Below are 18,911 nucleotides of genomic sequence, written 5' to 3' on the forward strand. Positions count from 1 at the left end.
GGACCTATCTATTAAAGTGAGTTATCTCTCCCAAGCATTTATGAAAAGCCACAAACCGTAATGCGCCAGAATTAATTTTGGCAAGAGTTGACAACGCAAAGATGATATCCTTGTGCTTCCGTTCCGTCCTTTCCTCTCCCAGATTTTGTCTTATGCATTCATTCTCTTTGTAATCCTTTCTCTACATGGGAGGGCTACGGATTCTTGGGTCCTGCTGTTGCTGCAGGGGACTTCCTACCACTTAATGTTGTAAAACACCGAGCCTACATTATTCTGGTAAGGAATCGTTTCTTTTCTCAGCGTGAATTACTGTGTTAACTGTTTATAGGCTACCGTTTTATTGTGGGGGGAAATTGAAGAGGTGACTAGTGGAGCAGCACAGTAGCACAACGGTAAAGTTGCTGCCTCACCGCGCCAGAGACTTGGGTTCAATCCCGCCTACAGGTGCTGTCTGTACGGAGTTTGCACGTTCTCCCTGTGACCACGTGCGTTTTCTCTGGGTGCTCCATTTTCCTCCCTCACTCCTACGATATACAGGTTAATTGGCTTTGGTAAGTTTGATACGGTCAAAATTGTCCATAGTGTGGGTAGGTTAGAGAGGTCGCTGGATGGTGTGCACTCGGTGGGCCGAAAAGCCTGTTTCCACGCTGTATCTCTAACTAAAGTCTAAATAAAAGTCAACAATGACAAAGGAGCAGTTGGTGGACCTGCTTCCTAATAGCACCAGAGAACCAGGTTCAATCATCGCCTCGGGTGCTGTCGGCGTGGAGTTTGCACGTTCTCCCGCTGACCATGTGGGTTTCCTCAGGGTGCTCTGGTTTCGCATATCTCACTTCCCAAACACATGGCGGTTGGTAGATTGGCTCCGAGTGTATCGATGAGTGGTGGAATTGATGGGAAAGTGGCAAAATAAAAAGGAGATTCATATCAAATTGTTATAAATGGGCGGTTAATTCGTTTTTGGTGAAACCGCGTGGAAAAAGGCCCTTCGGCCCACCGAGTCTGTGGCAACCAACTGTCACCCACCCGTTCATGCCAGTTCCATGGTATCGCACCTTTGTGTCCTACACACTAGATGAAATTTACAGAAGCCAATTAACCTACAAACCTGCACATCTTTGGAATGTGGGAGGAAACCGGAGCGCTCGGGGAAAACCCACGCTGTCACAGGGAGAACGTGCAAACTCCGTACAGACAGCACCCGCAGTCAGGATCGAACCCGGTTCTCTGGTGCTATGAGGCTGTGCTCCTGTGCTGCCCTGATAGTTGGTGTGGGCCAAAGGGCTTGTTTCTGTGCTGTATCGCTCCACGTATGTACTCTATTTCTTGCATGTAATTAAGTTCCGTCCCAACAAATTCCCTCACCTTCATGCAATCCTGGCCAATACTGGGTAGGTTAAAATCCCCCATTACTAAATCATATTGCTCCCACATCTATTACAAAGAATTTAGACAGGTGCATGGATAGGAAAGGTTAGAGGGATGTGGACCATACGTGGGCAGGTGGGACTAGTGTAGTTGGGACATGTCGGTTGGCATAAGCAAGTTGGGCCGAGGTGTCTGTTTCCATGCTGTATGACTATTTTTATGAACAGTAACTTGGATTGGCTGGCGAAAGCCAGTATTTATTTGTTAAAGAGAATTAATGAGAAACTTGGAGTTTTGGCCCTCTTCATTCTTGGTTGGTTTTGCCACCCTTGACTGACTCACCTGCGTCTGGAATCAAGACAATGAAGATAGACACAAAGAGCCAGAGTAAGTCAGCGAGTCAGGCAGCATCTCCGGAGAAAAAGGATGGGTACGTTTTCGGGTCAGGATCTTTCTTCAGACGCAAGTCTTGACATCAGTTGTATTCATTTTGTGCTGTTACAGAGCAGCGCCGTGGTAGTGTTGCTGCCCAGAGACCCGGGTTTGATCCTGTCTAAGGAGCCAGTCTATGGGTACAGAGTTTATAGGGCGATTGCACAGTTGACACCTGACCCGTAATGTTGCCACTCAACGCCTTCTGGAGGACAAGCGGTGTACTGGAGGCAAGCACGAGTGTGTTGATTACTATGGCTGACAGTACAGCGGGACCGTCTTCGGTCCCAGCAGCCGTTGAATTGTCCCCGGAGCTTGTTGGTAAGTATTTTACCAGTCCTCCCAAAAATATGGCAGACTATGTCATGGAGACCGATGACCAGGATGAACAAAAATGGTGGAGAGCAGGAAAATGATCATGTGTGGCAACACTAAATGTCCTACTTCATGGTTTCATTTTGAATGCCTGAAATTGCCAGAAAATAATGAGATACCAAAAACATGGTTTTGCCCAGATTGTAGGCTCCTCCCAATATCACAAAGAAAAGTTCCCAAAAAGAAATGAACTGCAAGTGTTATGCTGAACAGATTTCTCTTCAATACTAGATCTAGCATTTGTATACCAAGTTAGCCTTGCACTGTATAAAACCATATGATAGGACATTTTGTGATCATTTTCACACACCAGTTTATTTTTCAATCTCTAATATTGAAGTTTATTATTAAATATTTTGATCTGTGCAGAGTTAAGCATGAGTATGCTCCCTTTTGGCATAGAGTCTGTTACGTTTTAATTTAAAAATGTAACAACGGAATTAAAAAAAGAGATGCCAAAGTAATTTGAGTGCTCTCTTTAATTAAAGAATAAAAGGTGCTTTCTTTGATTTTAGTGTGCTGTTTAAGAAAATATGGTGTTTTCTTTGAAGAATGCCTAAATCATACGTGTGTGTGCCTTTATTGAATTGGTAGATTAATGGGGCTTTCCTTGAAGCGTAAGCTGTATGCCAAAGATACTTCAAGTGCGCGCTGTTGAGGTAAACTGTACTTTCTTTCAAGTGTGCGTGAAAAAAAAGACAAAAAGATATAAAAATAGGTGTGCTTTCTAAGAAAAATGGGAGAAAAAATGCTTTATTTCAAGTATGCTTGTTGATGTCAACATTGCCAAGGCCAATTGAGAAGGTTTTTTTTCCCAGGCCTTGCAGTGAACTCATAAAGTGACAGAGACAAGACAACATTGCATGAGGAAATATTTGACATGAACACGAGTGGAATTTGAGTTTGTTATCATCTTGAAATTACAAAGTGTGCTTTTACCTCTGTGTTTGTGATTCAATGATTTTCCAATTTCTTACAATTTGAATCATAGTAAATGCTCTTGAGCCAAGTTACTCTTTTCATATTGTTCGTATATATGCCCCATATATGCCCCATACGAAAGCACAACTATCTGCACCTACTGTGAGACTATGGATTCATTTAACCTATCATTCTATAAATATGTTACAAATGGTCATGGTCTTGGCTAGATCTAGTTTAGAAGTACAGTGAAAAGCTTTGGTTGTGTGCTAACCTTTTCAGCGGAAAGACTATACAAGATTACAATCGAGCCACCCACAGTGTACAGATACACGATAAAGGGAGCAACAGTTAATGCAAGATAAAGTTCAGCAAAGTCCAATTAAAGATAGTCTGGTGGTCTCCAATGAGGTAGATGGTAGCTCAGGACCGCTCTCTAGTTGTTGGTAGGATGGTTCAGTTGCCTGATAACAGCTGGGAAGAATCTGGCCGGACTGCAAACAAATCCAGGACATAGAAGACAAAGACCATTTGATGTTTTGTTTAAGAAGGAACTGCAGATGCTGGAAAATCGAAGGTACACAAAAATGCTGGAGAAACTCAGCGGGTGCAGCAGCATCTATGGAGCAAAGGAAATAGGCTTCCTTCGCTCCATAGATGCTGCTGCACCCGCTGAGTTTCTCCAGCATTTTTGTGTACCATTTGATTTTTTTTTTGTTCCCGCACTACCTTTAAACAATTCCACTCAGAACTTCAAATATATCAGAGGGACGATATGAGAGAGCTTGTGGAATTACCATGCTGATATGGCAACTCTAATCCAGTTGGAAATGTTACCCCACCAGTCTCAATTCCAGCTGCTCATATCAGCTTTTTATAAAGAAATTCTGTTTCTTTTCATCGCAAGTGCTTCCTTTGATCTTGCCCAAAAACCTTTTTTTTGTTAATGACACACTGTAATTCCAATGGTACCATTTTTTTCTTCCGCAAGGCAAGAATCCCGTGAGATCTGGTAATGAACAACAGGTCGAGGGAGGCTGGAGACTTCGCCTGGCAATGAAAGAAAGGAGCTGTACAAGAGTGGAGGTGGTGTGGGGGACTTGGGGTTTAAGAGGAGCCATGTGCTTCCTGGCTGGCTTTAATTTTCTTCCCCCCACAACCTGCAACATTGGTTGTGTGTAGGTTATCTTCATTAAGTCACTGGCTGACACAACAAAGAGGCCCTCAGCAAAGCCTGCCAACACACATCACAGGCACCTCACACAAAGATCAGCGGTTGACATTTGCGTGTGTGGGTTCCCTTTCAGGAATGAGATAAATTGCTTTTGACGTTGCAGAGCCAGGTTGCTCAGTTCCACAACAAGCGCTCACACTTCATTTTTAGATCTTTCCGTCAAGTTGGAGACGCTGCCCAAAGGCACATTCATTCTCTCCCCAGTGCAGAAGTGAGCAGAAAGGTCTCAAGCTTGGTCTCTGCTTCGTGTTAATGTTCTTCACCTCGTGCTGCCTCTGGGCTACAAGGAGAGGCAAAGATTAGATTCAGCTGGGAGGTGGTGGAGTGGAGAGGGGATAGGGAGAGAGAGCGCATTCTCCATTGTTGGCCAGTTAACCCTTCATGCGGGTGCATGTGGCACTTTCAGTTGTCGCAAAACCGGGCACAAAGGAGCTGAAATTCCTTCACTCAAGCCAATGTGGGCGGCACAGTGGTGCAGTGTTCGAGTTGCTGCCTCACAGCGCCAGAGGCCCAGATTTGACCCTGACTATGGGTGCAGTCTGTATGGAGTTGGCACATTCTCCCTGTGACAGTGTGGATTTTCTCTGGGGGCTCAGTTTACTTCCGTTTCATCATTTAGGATCATGAAGGCACAGGTCATAAAGGCGCAGACTCAGTAGCAAAGAGCCTGTTTCCGCGCTGTACCCCTAAAGTCTAAAGGTCTAAAGATGCTGCCTGACGCAGCGTTGAGTTACTCCAGCATTTTGTGTCTAGCCTTCAATTTAATTTGACTGCCAAGAAATGTAATAAAAGTTCAAAAGGTCTTTTATTGTCACGTGTACCAATTACGGTACAGTGAAACTCGATTTACCATACAGACATACTAAAAAAGGCAACAAGACACACAACCACATAAAAGTTAACATAAACATCCACCACAGTGGATTCCCCACATTCCCCACTGTGATGGAAGGCAATATAGTCTAATCTTCTTCCCACCTTTTCTCCCGCGGTGGGGGCAGTCGAACCATCCGCAGTCAGGGCAATCGAAGCTTCTGCAGCCGGTGATTGAAGCCCCCGTGTCAGGTCGATCAATGTTCCCATGATCGGGGCGATCGTAGCTGCCGAGTAGAGGTGGTCGAAGCTCCTGCGGCTTGGAGCTCCCGAAGTCGGTCTCCAGCAAGAGACCGCCAGCTCCACGATGTTAGGCCGCAGTGCGGACGGAGATACGATACGGAAAAACAAAACAAATATAGAACCACATTCTTCCCTCTGTATCACTCCCTTTGTTCTATCTATTGTATTCGAGTTTGCCTTGAGTGTAGTAAGTAATCTGATCTATTGGATAGTGCAAAACAAAGTTTAGTTTTGTTTCTTATTGTCGTGTCTACCAAGGAACAGAGGAAAGCTTTTGTTTTTGCGCACTATCCAGTCAGTGAAAAGACCATACATGAATACAATCAAGCTGTCCACATTGCACAGATAAAGGGTACAACATTTAGTGCACAGATATAACGTTGAAGTCAGATAAAGTCAGATTAAAGGTCTCCAGTGAGGAAGATGGTGAAGTGAGGAACCCACTCTAACTGATGACTGTTGCCTGATAACAGCTGGGAGGAAGTTCCTGAATCTGGAGGTATGATTTTCGTTATACCTTGATAAACGTGACAATAATAAGCCTAAACCTGGATCTAAAAACTTGTCTTTCGCAGCACACGAGGTGTGCAAAGTTAAACAAATGTTCTCGAGAGTTATCCGATGATAAAGATGTGTCTCTGCCAGACTCGGCTGTGCGGGGGAACAAAAGGATGCCCCCTAAGGCTTTTAGCAACAGCACATCTACTCAAATTAGTGGAGTTGAGCGGCAATGAGACATGGCTTGTGCAATTGTATGATTAGCAAAAAGCCTTGTCAACCCCAATCACACAATAAGTCAACCACTTTTGCAAGTACATAATTACCAAGCCAGTTCTGTTACACACAGGCCTAGTCAATTACTGACACTCTTGTATAACAAGCCAAAGTTTTGTACAATTGACACCCAAGGCGTACAAACAGCAAACCATATGTGACTCACTGAAGTCAGGTAATTGAAATACCTTTTTTTATATAATAATGAGTTATGATAGATCTGCCAAGGGTGTACTAACACATCTGAAGAGGATCATCAGCGTGTGTGCTTCTACAAAAAAGCAAAAGGAAAAGGGAGTTTGAATGGCTACATGATAATCCTTTATTAATTCTGATATATTCTGGGTCAGCACAGTGGCTCAGCGGTAGAGATGCTGCCAGTGTCAGTGCCAGAGACCCGGGTTCGATCCTGACAATGGGTGCTGTTTGTACAGAGTTTATATGTTCTCTGTGACCGTGTGGGTTTTCTCTGGGTGCTCCGGTTTCCTCCCACACTCTGAATCATCATGGTGCTTTAGTAGTCACATGTGCAACTGCACAGTTCAATTATTTTTACACATTTACACAATGCAGGCGCAGCTATGTTTTGGCTCCATTTCCAAAGTCTAAAGTCCAGTCTGCTGCCCACATGCTCTGCCTACTGAAGCAGTTCCCGATCCAGGCAAGCCGCAGGTTCATGCAGGGCCTTTCTCCGTTGTCTTTGACCGGATCGGCCCGCGGAACTAACGTCCGTCTCCTCAAAGACGTACAGGTTCGTAGGTTAATTGGCTTTGGTAAAATTGTAATTTGTCCCTATTGTGTAGGATAGTGCTGGTGTACCGTGTGATCGCTGGTCGGCGCAGACTCAGTTGGCCGGAAGACCTGTTTCCGTGTTGTATTTAAGTCTAAAGTCTAAAGATTGATTCCATTTGAACAGTGATTATATTTCACGAAATTTCCAATAAACTTAGAGTTGGCCTGAGACCATGAAGACCATTATATAAATAAAGGTTTTCCCCCCAAATCATAGATTCATTTTGCAAGCTTTACCCCCAAACACAATGAGGGCTCCACTGAGCAGACCGAGTGCATGATCAGTGTACTAATCTGCCCCATGAATTTGCCAGGTCAAGCAATCCCGCTAGGATTTCAGTAACGCGATTAACATTTTCTCACAGTAAACTCCACTTAACCTGTGAATTAATGAGCAAAGCACAACTCCACATTTCACTTGACACTTCAAGGGAAAATGTAGTGGTCGGGACCAGGTTCATTCAAGGCACAAAATCATCATTGCACATTTACACGCTGCCTTTAATACAGTGGCACACAGAGAACAGGCCCTTCGGCCCACAATGGTTGGGCCAAACATGGTGCCAAATTAAACTGATCTCATCTGCCTGTTCATGATCCATTTCCTTCTATTCCCTGTACTTCCATGTGCCTTTCTAAAAGCCTATTAAACGCCACTATCATATATGCCTCCACCATCGCCCCTGGCAATGCATTCCAGGCATCCACTACTCTGTGCAAAAAGTCATTTACCCCACACATCTCCATTAAACATTCCCCCTCTCACCTTATAGCTATGCCCCCTAGTGTTAGACATTTCAATCCTGGGAGAAAGGTTCTGAACGCTATTTATGCCTCTCATAATGTTTATATAGTTCTATCACCCCTCCACCTCTGATGTTCCAGAGAAAACATTATAAGTCTATCCAGCCTCTCCCAGCAGCTAAAACCCTCTAATCCAGGTAGCATTCAAGGTAAACCTCCTCTGCATCCTCTCCAAAGCCTCCACATCTTTCCTGTAAAGGGACGACCAGAACTGCGCACAATACACTAAATGTGCAACCAATGTCCCATAAAGCTGCATCATGTCTTCTTGACACTTCCTTCCTTGTAGAGCGGGACGGTGGCGCAGCGGTAGAGTTGCTGCCTCACAGCGCCGGAGATCCGGGTTTCGTCCTGACCACGGATGCTGTCTGTATGGAGTTTGTACGTTCTCCCCGTGACCACGCGGGCTTTCTCCAAGTGCTCCAGTTTCCTTCCGCACTCCAAAGACGTACAGGTTTGTAAGCTAATTGGCTTGGTAACATTGTGATTTGACCCTAGTGTGTATAGGATAGTGTTAGTGTGCGGGGATCGCTGGTCGGCGCGGACTTGGTGGGCCAAAGGGCCTGTTTCCGTGCTGCATCTCTAAACTAGACACTTATATTCGATGCCCCTGGCAATGAAGGCAGGCACACCTAATGCCTTCTTTATCACTCTATCCTCTTGTGTTGCCACCTTTAGTGAGCTATGAAACTAAACTGCTATAGAACTTCATCCTGAGAGTCTTTGTGAAAACTGAGCAGGCGATGGGTAGGAGTTTCAGAGTCAGGGAGTTGATCAAAGCTCTTGTGTAGGATGGGAGTTTAGCACAGGAACAGGCCCTTCGGCCCACAATGTCCGTGTTGAACACGATGGCAAAGTTAACTAATCGCGTCTGCCCGTACACGATTAAACAATGATCCACCACCCAGTGAGACCAATATTTTTTTAATCTTGAAACAAGGAGCTACAGATGCTGGTATATATATACTAAAAAAAAGATAGAGTGCTGGGGTAACTCAGCGGGACAGGCAACATCTCAGGATAGAAGGAATGGGTAACGTTTCGGGTCGAGACCCTTCTTCAGTCGACCCGAAACGTCACCCATTCCTTCAGCTCTCCAGAGATGCTGCCTGTCCTGCTGAGTTACCCCAGCATTTTGTGTCTCGCCCTGTAACGCGTGGGTTTCCCTCAGGTTTCCTCCCACAAATACTTTAATTCCCTTTCCCATTCCCACACAGACCCTCTGTCCTAGGTCTCCTCCATTGTCAGATTGAGGCTAAACGCAAATTGGAGGAGCAGCGTACAGCCCAGTGGTATGAATATTGATTTCTTCAGAGAGCCTCTCTTTCTTTCCCTCCCCCACCCAAGTCGCACGAGCTCTGCATTTTCACCTAACAAACAGCTAACAAAGGCCTGTTTTCTTTATCATCGTTACTTTTTTGCATATCTTTCATTCAATGTTATTTATCTTTCTACCGTCATCGCGTATATCTCTCAATTCCCTTATCCCTAACCAGTCTGAAGAAGGGTCTCGACCTGAAACGTCAGCTATTCCTTCTTTCCAGAGATGCTGCTTGTCCCGCTGAGCTACTCCAGTTTTTTGTGTCTACTTTCATTGTATCGTATTGCTCATTATCACCTTCCCCACAGCCAACAATGGACCATTGTGGGCTCCCCTTGATCATCATTGCTGGCTTTGATCTACCTTATTGTATATCTTTCATTAATTTGTACTGTTGTACCTCTACATCGCTGTCGGTTCCCTCTCCCCTGACGCTCAGTCGGAAGAAGGTTCTCAACCCGAAACATCGCCTATTCCTTTTCTCCAGAGATGCTGCCTGACCATCTGAAATACTCCAGCATTCTGTGTCTACAAACACACTCAGTGCCAGCTGCTGACGATGGAAATGGAAATATGGTCCGGTCTCCAACAGTAACCAATACCTCTCTCCCGGCTGTGAAATATGTGCACAGGAGCTGAGAGGACAAATGCAGGAAGCAAGCCAGGCCCAAATCTCCTCTCGAGGTAATAAATCCTTTTCAAATGTAGGGGGAGATAAGGAACAACTCTGAGGTAGTGGGAATGTGAAGATAGCAGCAGATACCTGGTTGCATGGCCCCGCTGGGCAGACAGGATTGATAGCTTGAATGCCTTTATCTCATTCCATCGATCTTGCTAATCTTATCTCCAACCAATTTAAACAGCGCTTCATGCCAAGACTTGGATAGTTTCAACTTGTCAGGCACAATTGCCTTTGAGCTATTGGGAGGGATGGAATTAAAGAGTAATGTTTATTGCCAGATGTGAGTGGGGAGGAGATTCCATTCTCATCATGAGCCCAATCCTCTTGTTAGGGTGATTCAGACCACTGGACCCTCTACCTCCAAATGAGGGTAAGCAATGGGTCAGCTGTGATTTAGCTGTAGCACACTGATAACAACTGGGAAGAAACTGTCCCTGAATCTGGAGGTGTGTGTTTTCAAACTTCTGTACCCCTTACCTGATGGGAGAGGGGAGAGGAGGGAGTGCCCGGGATGAGACTGGTCCCCGATTATGATGGTGGCCTTGCCGAGGCAGCGTGAAATGTAAGTGAAGGGTGGTTGGTTTGCGTGACGGTCTGGGCTGCGTCCACAACTGTCTACAATTCCTTGCGGTCTTGGACGGAGCTCCTCCCAAACCATGCTGTGATTTACAAGGGTGTAATCTAGCCTCTGAGAGTTACAGATCATTGCATGCAGAGGGTGGCACAGTGGCACAGTTGGTAGAGCTGCTGCCTCACAGAGCCAGAGACCCAGGCTCAATCCTGACGTCAAGTGCTGTCTGTATGGAGTTTGCATGTTCTTTCTGTAACCACGTATGTTTTCTCCGCGTGCCCCAGTTTCCTCCCACATCCCAAAGACGTGTGGACTTGTAGATTACTTGTAGATTACTCTGAATTGCTCCTTGTGTGTAGGGAGTGGACGAGATAGTGAGAGAAAACATAGAACTAGTGTGAAAGGTTGATCAAAGGTCAGCATGGACTCAGTGGTCTGAAGGGCCTCTTTCCATGCTGTATCTTTCAATTAAATTCAGAATCAAACAATTGATCCATGGTCAGCGTGGACTCGCTGGGCTGAAGGACCCATTTCCATCCTGTACCTTTCAATTAAATTCGGAGTCAAGCACTGAATAGGGAACTAATCATTTGACATACCAATCAGGTCGACATGTGAAGTTAGCACAGAATAGGGAACTAATCAAATGATGATTGACCCTAATCACCCGATGGACAATGTGGAGTTAGCATCGCTGTGACCTCTCCCCGTAAGGGAGGTCAACAACTGCAGGTGAAAGCTTGTGTCTCTATGACCATCAGAAGCAAACAAACCATCAACACAAAACCCTCCGGGACACCAACCTGATTTTACAACTGCCTGTATTGACTCCAGCCATACACAATTAGTAGCTTGCATTCCACCGAGTCCTAGGAACGTTGTCAGAGTGTTAACCCGTTCAGTATTGTCCGCAGTTGAATGGCAACCACACACAAAAAGCAGATTCAATATTGAGATTTCTCACCAAATCCCTCTGGGACCTGTCAACATTCTCCTTAAAGTAGAAGGTAGATACAAAATGCTGGAGTAACTCAGTGGGTCAGGCAGCATCTCTGGAGAGAAGGAATGGCCGACGTGTCGGGTCGAGACCCTTCTTCAGACTCCTTAAAGAGTACATGGGAGTTGTTTTTGAGTTGTGTATATGAGGGTTATAGACATGTGGCAGCACGGTGGCAGCACGATGGCGCAGCGGTAAAGTCGCTGCCTTACAGCTCTAGAGACCCAGGTTCGAACCTGACCAAAAGTGCTGTCTGTACTGAATTTGTACTTTCTCCCTGTGACCGCGTGGATTTTCTCCGGGTGCTCTGGTTTTCTCCCACATCCCAAAGACGTGCGGGTTTATAGGCCAATTTTCTTCTGTAAATTTGGTTGCGTGCTGTCCAGTCAGTGAAAAGACTATATATACATGATTAGAATCAAGCCGTCCACAGTGTAGAGATACGATAAAGGGTAGAATGGTTAGTGCAAGATAAAATGCTATAAAGTCCGATTAAAGATAGTTCGAAGATCTTCAGTGAGGTAGATGAGAGGGAATAAGGGAATCTTCGAACCTGTAAATCGATTTAGTGACCTGGGCTGATTAAAAGACAATGATCACGGTTGAGTAATTGATCATTAGAAACTAGTTGCAGACTGAGAGTTCAGAGAGGGCGAGTCTGTCGAGATCAACGGAAACACAAGTCAAGTCACTTTTATTTCTATAGCACATTTAAAAAACAACTCTCGTTGACCAAAGTGCTTTACATTGGTGGAGGTACTAACGTTATACAACAGTGGTTCATAGATTAAGTACATACATAAATACATACATATAGCCCTCCCTCAGAGGACGTCAAGAAAGGCTTGAGAGTAAAGATGAGTTTTAAGACTCGACTTAAGAGAGTCATAGAAACATAGAAATTAGGTGCAGGAGTAGGCCATTCGGCCCTTCGAGCCTGCACCGCCATTCAATGTGATCATGGCTGATCATCCAACGATGGAGTCGATGGAGGAGGGCAGTACTGAATGGGAAGAGGGATGCTGTTCCACAGTCCAGGAGCTGCAACCGCTTATGCCTCGACCGTGGGATGACCAGTAACCCCAAGACGGCCGATCTGAGGGACCTGGAGGTGCTGTGGTGGGTAAGCAAGAGTAACTAGAAGATTGAAATCTAAATGATGGACCAGAGGATGTAATAAAGACGAGGAATGAAGGTGGGACCATTTATAGCCTCTAATAAACCCGACTGCTTTTATTTAAATGGCATGTATAAACAACATAATTTATGAAGGAGTTTAGTGCCATTAATAATGCAGATTCTTGTTATCAGCAGTGGTAATCAAAGACAATGGCATAAGAACAGAATGTAGAAACAAAGAACTGCAGATGATGCTTTATACCAAAGACAGACACAAAGTGCTGGAGTAACTCACCAGGTCATGCAGCATCTCTGAAGAACGTGGATAGGTGACATTTTGGGTCGGAAATCTTCTTCAGACCCAAATTGTCACCTATCCATCTTCTCCAGAGATGCTGCCTGAACCACTGAGTTACTCCAGCACTGTTGTTTTGTTTTTTTGCAAACCAGTGCCTACAGTTCCTTGCGTCTCTCTTGTATTTAATGCAGTTAACCATTCAACATTAAAATGAACATATTAATCCCACGCACTGATTTTTCTTCATTGAATGAGATGAATTGTCGTGTGCTAATGTATGAGGGATTAGTAAACTCTGATATCTGAGGAGATTTGTAAATCCTTTTGTCGACAAACTCATACCCACCCCCAATTAGGGGCTAATGGTTTTATTGCGTTTGCAGTGAGTATTGTTAGTATTGCTCCAGGATACTGGTTAACGATCCATAGCAATGATGACTATGTTGCCCAGCAGGTAAAGGTTTAAACAAAGTGCAGCACATTCCAATCCCTCTACAACACTGACAGATTCATTTAGAACCATTTTGGATAAGAAACACACTGAAAAACATCTGCTTCAAAATGTTGACACAACTGAGTTTAAGACATAGGACTGCAGAGACCGTGATGCTGCCAAACCTTCCCCACCAGGGCTGATCCTTGATCTCAAGTCAAGTCAAGAGAGTTTATTGTCATGTGTCCCAGATAGGACAATGAAATTCTTGCTTGCTACAGCACAACAGAATATTATAGGCATAAATACAGAACAGATCAGTGTGTCTTTATACCATAGACCATATATATATATATATATATATATATATATATATACACATAAATAAACAGATAAAGTGCAATAGGCTGATATACTTTATCTGTTTATTTATCTAAACTCCACTGTTAATGAGGATACAACAAACTGCAGATGCTGGTTTACAAATACTCACTGCTGTCCAGTGTGTAGAAAGGAACTGCAGACGCTGGTTTACACCGAAGATTGACACAAAATGCTGGAGTAACTCAGCGGATCAGCCAGCATCTCGGAGAAGAAATGCTTTGTGTCTGAAGTAGGGTCTCGGCCAGAAACGTCACCTATTCCATTTCTCCAGAGATGCTGCCTGTCCCGCTGAGGTACTCCAGCATTTTGTGTCCACTCACTGCTACTGATGTTATGTATACAGTGAAAACCTTTGTTTGCATTCCTTACACAACCAAACAATGAGTTTTGAGGACGACAGATGGCACAATAGGCTAAGTGTTCGGCTGGCAACCGGAAGGTAGCTGGTTCGAATCCCGCTTGGAGTGCATACTGTCGTTGTGTCCTTGGGCAAGACACTTCACCCACCTTTGCCTGTGTGTGTCCTTGGGCAAGACACTTCACCCACCTTTGCCTGTGTGTGTCCTTGGGCAAGACACTTCACCCACCTTTGCCTGTCTGTATGGAAGTAATTGTGTGAAGCACTTTGGGGTCAATGCAAGTTGACTAAAAATGTGCTATATAAATAAGACATTATTATTATTATTATTATATTTTAAAGAAATCTTTACTGCTTGCGGTCTATGATTCTTTTAATTCTCTGCGGGTAGTTTTCCATTTGCATTGCCTGTGGCTGAAACTATCTAGGAGGGCTCCCTGCACTGTCTCTTACCAACCAACAGATGCAAGAAACAATGTAAGACCCATAGATCCCCTATCGTCAATAAAGACACAAAGTGCTGGAGTAACTCAGTGGGTCAGGCAGCACCTCTGGCCGGAGAAAAGGAATAGGTGACGTTTCAGATCAGGACCCGACTTCAGACTCATTGTGGGTACAGGGGGAGGGGGGGGGAGAAAGCTGAAAGAGGGGAGGGTAGGGCAAACACAGGTTATAGCTGAATGCTGGTGAGGGGTGTTTGCTAGGCAGCTGGTTGGAAAAGGGCCAGAGATGAAAGAAAAAACTGAAGTTGGTTTGAAGAGTTGTGAATTGTGAAGTCAGCAGGAAGGAAGGAAGGAATGACACAGAGATAAATCATGCTGTAGAAACATGGAGGTTCAGATGCTGATTAATACACAATGCACACAAGGTGCTAGAGTAACTCAGCAGGCCAGGCAGCATCCCTGGAGAAGATTGATAGGTGATGTTTTGGGTCAGGACCCTTTTTCGGACTGATTGTTGAGGGGGGGTGGGGGGGAGGGAGGGAGGAGGGGGGAGGGGATGTGGGTTGTTAATGAAACCCAAAATTGAAGAATTGAATGTTTATAGCATGTTATAGTCATACAATGTGGAAACAGGCCCTTTGGCCTGACATGCTCACGCCTACCAACATGCCCCACTTAAACTAGTCCCGACTGCCTGCTTTTGGCCCATTTTTCTCTAAACCTTCCATATCCATGTACTTGTCAAATACTTCTTAAACATTTCAATAGTACCTGCCTCTTATGGCTGCTCGTTTTGTATACCCACCTGCCTTTGTGTAAAAACAGTTACCCCTCAGGTTCCCATTTAATCTATCGCCCCCTCACCTTCAACCTGTGTCATCTGGTTCCTAATACCCGTACTCTGAGCAAGAAACTGTGCATTTACTGGATTTAGGTATCGGCTAGATGCATAAAGTCTCTTGCCCAGAATAGAGGAATCAGGGGACAGACGTTTATGGTTAAAAGGTGGGTGGGGGGGAGGATAGTAGAGGTATAGAGGGATATGGGCCAAACACAGACAGGTGGAACTAGTGCAGATGGGACATGTTGGGCCCGTTTCTACGCTCTATGACTATGTCTCTTCCAACAATAACATGGTCAACCTTCAATAATCAGTGCACTTTTGGGAGTGGTGGTCAGAGGGGTAAACGAGGCCGCGCTGAGATTCTTGGTGGACCGGCTGCCAAGCATGATGTCTCTCATGTGGGTTCTCCGCTGTCAACCTTGTGCCAGTGCAGGGTCATTACAGACAAGCGTCCAGCTGAGAGCGCGGGTCGGTTCAGAGGGGGCTCTGGAGTTCCCATCAAGGGGGTGGCGGGCGCCCTCGCTGGGAACCCAGTCGTGCTTTGAAAATGTTTTAATTGCATGCCGTGTGCCTTTTAAGCTCCTAAACAAGCAGCTGCTTTGGGGTTTACGTGTCTGTAAGTAAGTAAGTAAGTTAGTTTATTGGCCAGGTATTCACATACAAGGAATTTGCCTTGGTGCTCCGCCCACGTAACAACATGACATACAGTGACAGTTACAAATGACTCAGAAAACACTAAACATTAATAATAATAAAACATTAATGATAAAACACCATTGATCAAACATGTGAACCAACAAAATACCAGATCAAAGGGAGGCTACAGATTTTTGGCTGTTGAGTAGAGCAACTACTCGTGGATAAAAACTGTTTTTATGTCTGGCTGTGGCAGACATAAAAACAGACTATGAATAAGACTTGGAATCAGCAACAAAAGGGATTGAGAGTGGGAGCAGGAAAGACGCTCTTCAATAGAGCATGTGTGTGAGGTCCAATTCACCGTCATTCAAGGGAGAATTTATCTTTAAGTCTTACTGCGCAAGCGAATCCTCTCAGCGTGGACATTCCTCTGTTATTATTCAAAGGATTGCTTCGAAATTGTGTACGAGTCCATGGAATGTGCAGACGCATCGTAAAGAAAGAGGTCCATACATTTGCAATCGAGGTTGTGCTTTCAATCTACTTGTTCTTTTCTTTCACTTTTCTTTCTATTCAATGCCCTTTGGTCAATGTTTCTTCCGGTGAAAGCTTCTCCAGGCCAAGGGAACAATAGCCAATGTTTGCCCAAAGTCGCACAATCACGTTTTTTTTCCTTCTCCTCTATCCCCTTCGAGTTGACAATTGAGCTGTCACGCACGACCTTTCTGAAGGACTCAAATGCAAAGTCTCTGAGGGGTTGACAGGCAACACAAGCCAAGTTACTTTCTATTCCACTCGACATTTAGAGGCAGCTAGTTAACCCTTGCCCCACAACAGCCCCCTTCCCCCACTTTTCTCTTCCTTTTCTCTTCATTTCCTCTCCCTTTTCATCCTTGTTGGGTTACAAGACCATAAGACACAAGCAGCACAGTGGCGCAGCTGTAGGCGTAGCACAGCACCGTGGCGCAGCGGTAGGCGTAGCACAGCACCGTGGCGCAGCGGTAGGGCCACATCAATGGTTTCAACGGTTCTTTTATTATCACGTGTACCAACGTACAGCCAAATTCTTTGTTTTTTGCGTACAGATCAGTAAGATTATTGCTATTATAGTTAGATTGGTGCTGTATCACAGAGCCAGAGACCCGGGTTCGATCCTGACCCCGGGTGCTGTCTTTGTGTGGAGTTTGCACGTTCTACCTGTGACCGCGTGGGTTTCCTCCGGGTGCTCCGGTTTCCTCACACAAAACAGTTTCCCACTCAATGACAAAAATAAGCCAATAAAATGATCAATATCAATTAGATAAGAGCTCTAAAAGATAGCAGAGTCAAGGGATATGGGGAGAAGGCAGGAACAAAGTATTGATTGTGGATGATCAGCCATGATCACAGTGAATGGTGGTGCTGGCTTGAAGGTGGTGCTGGCTCGAAACACTCCTGCACCTATTGTCTATTGGGACGACAGATGGCACAATGGGCTAAGTGTTCGGCTGGCAACCGGAAGGTAGCCGGTTCGAATCCCGCTTGGAGTGCATACTGTCGTTGTGTCCTTGGGCAAGACACTTCACCCACCTTTGCCTGTGTGTGAATGTGTGTGAGTGATTGGTGGTGGTCGGAGGGGCCTTAGGCGCAGATTGGCAGCCACGCTTCCGTCAGTCTGCCCCAGGACAGCTGTGGCTACAAAAGTAGCTTACCACCACCGAGTGTGACTGAGGAGTGAATGAATAATGCGATGTAAAGCGCCTTGAGTATTAGAAAGGCGCTATATAAATCCCATCCATTATTATTATTATTATTGTCATAATACTGGATTAATGGGATTGCACTGCGAGCTAACATAGACTCGATGGGCTATTTGGCCTCTTCCTATATCATAAGAAATTACTCAAAACGAAGTTATTAAATGCATTCTGCTGTACCTTCCCTGCAAAGACTAGTTTATACAAGCTTTTATCTAAGATGTAATCATAGTCCTGTTTCTGATAAAGATAAGATCTTCAAGAATATTGAGATATAATCAGGACGAGCGTTTTGATTGCTGATCTGCAAACATTTATTGTTGGTAACTTGCAAAGTTTAATTAGATTACAAAGCACCAACATCTAATGACTTGTAAGATAATTAACAGTAGGAACAAAATCCAGTCTTGACTGTACAAAGATATCTGATATCCCCTAAAATGCACAACTTCATGCTGACATGAATTCTCTGATGGTCCAAACATGCAGAGCTCCACTCCTGAAGATCTGTTCTGTGTTAGGACCCATTCTGATCAAGCACAGGTCTTTGCAAAGTGCATACGTCGGTACTGTTATACTGCATTCCAACAAAGTGCAGTCACCAAACATTCAGCTTCATTTCTTTAAAGATGAGTTCACTAAAGTGTCAAATGTGGCAGAGTCACAGAGCGTGGAAACAGGCCCTTCGGCCCAGCTTGCCCATGCTGACCAACATGTCCAATCTACACTAGCCCCACCTGCCTGTGTTTGACCCTTATCCTTCTCAACCTATCCAATCCATGTACCTGTCTAAATGCTTCAAACCTTGTGATAGCAACTGACTCAACAATCTCCACTGGCAGTCATATGCTGAGATAATGGAGCATATGTTGTATACTCTGGAGTTTAGAAGGATGAGAGGGTATCTCATTGAAACATATAAGGTTGTTAAGGATTTGTACACGCTAGAGGCAGGAAACATGTTCCCGATGTTGGGGGAGTCCAGAACCAGGGGCCACAGTTTAAGAATAAGGAGAAAGCCATTTAGAACGGAGACGAGGAAACACTTTTTCTCACAGAGAGTGGTGTGTGGAACTCTCTGCCTCAGAGGGCAGTGGAGGCAGGTTCTCTGGATGCTTTCAAGGGAGAGCTAGATAGGGCTCTTAAAAGTAGTGGAGTCAGGGGATATGGGGAGAAGGCAGGAATGGGGTACTGATTGGGGTTGATCAGCCATGATCACATTGAGTGGCGGTGCTGGCTCGAAGGGCCGAATGGCCTACTCCTGCACCTA

This window comes from Amblyraja radiata, chromosome 18 (genome assembly GCF_010909765.2).
Source record: "Amblyraja radiata isolate CabotCenter1 chromosome 18, sAmbRad1.1.pri, whole genome shotgun sequence".
Taxonomy (NCBI): Eukaryota; Metazoa; Chordata; class Chondrichthyes; order Rajiformes; family Rajidae; genus Amblyraja; species Amblyraja radiata.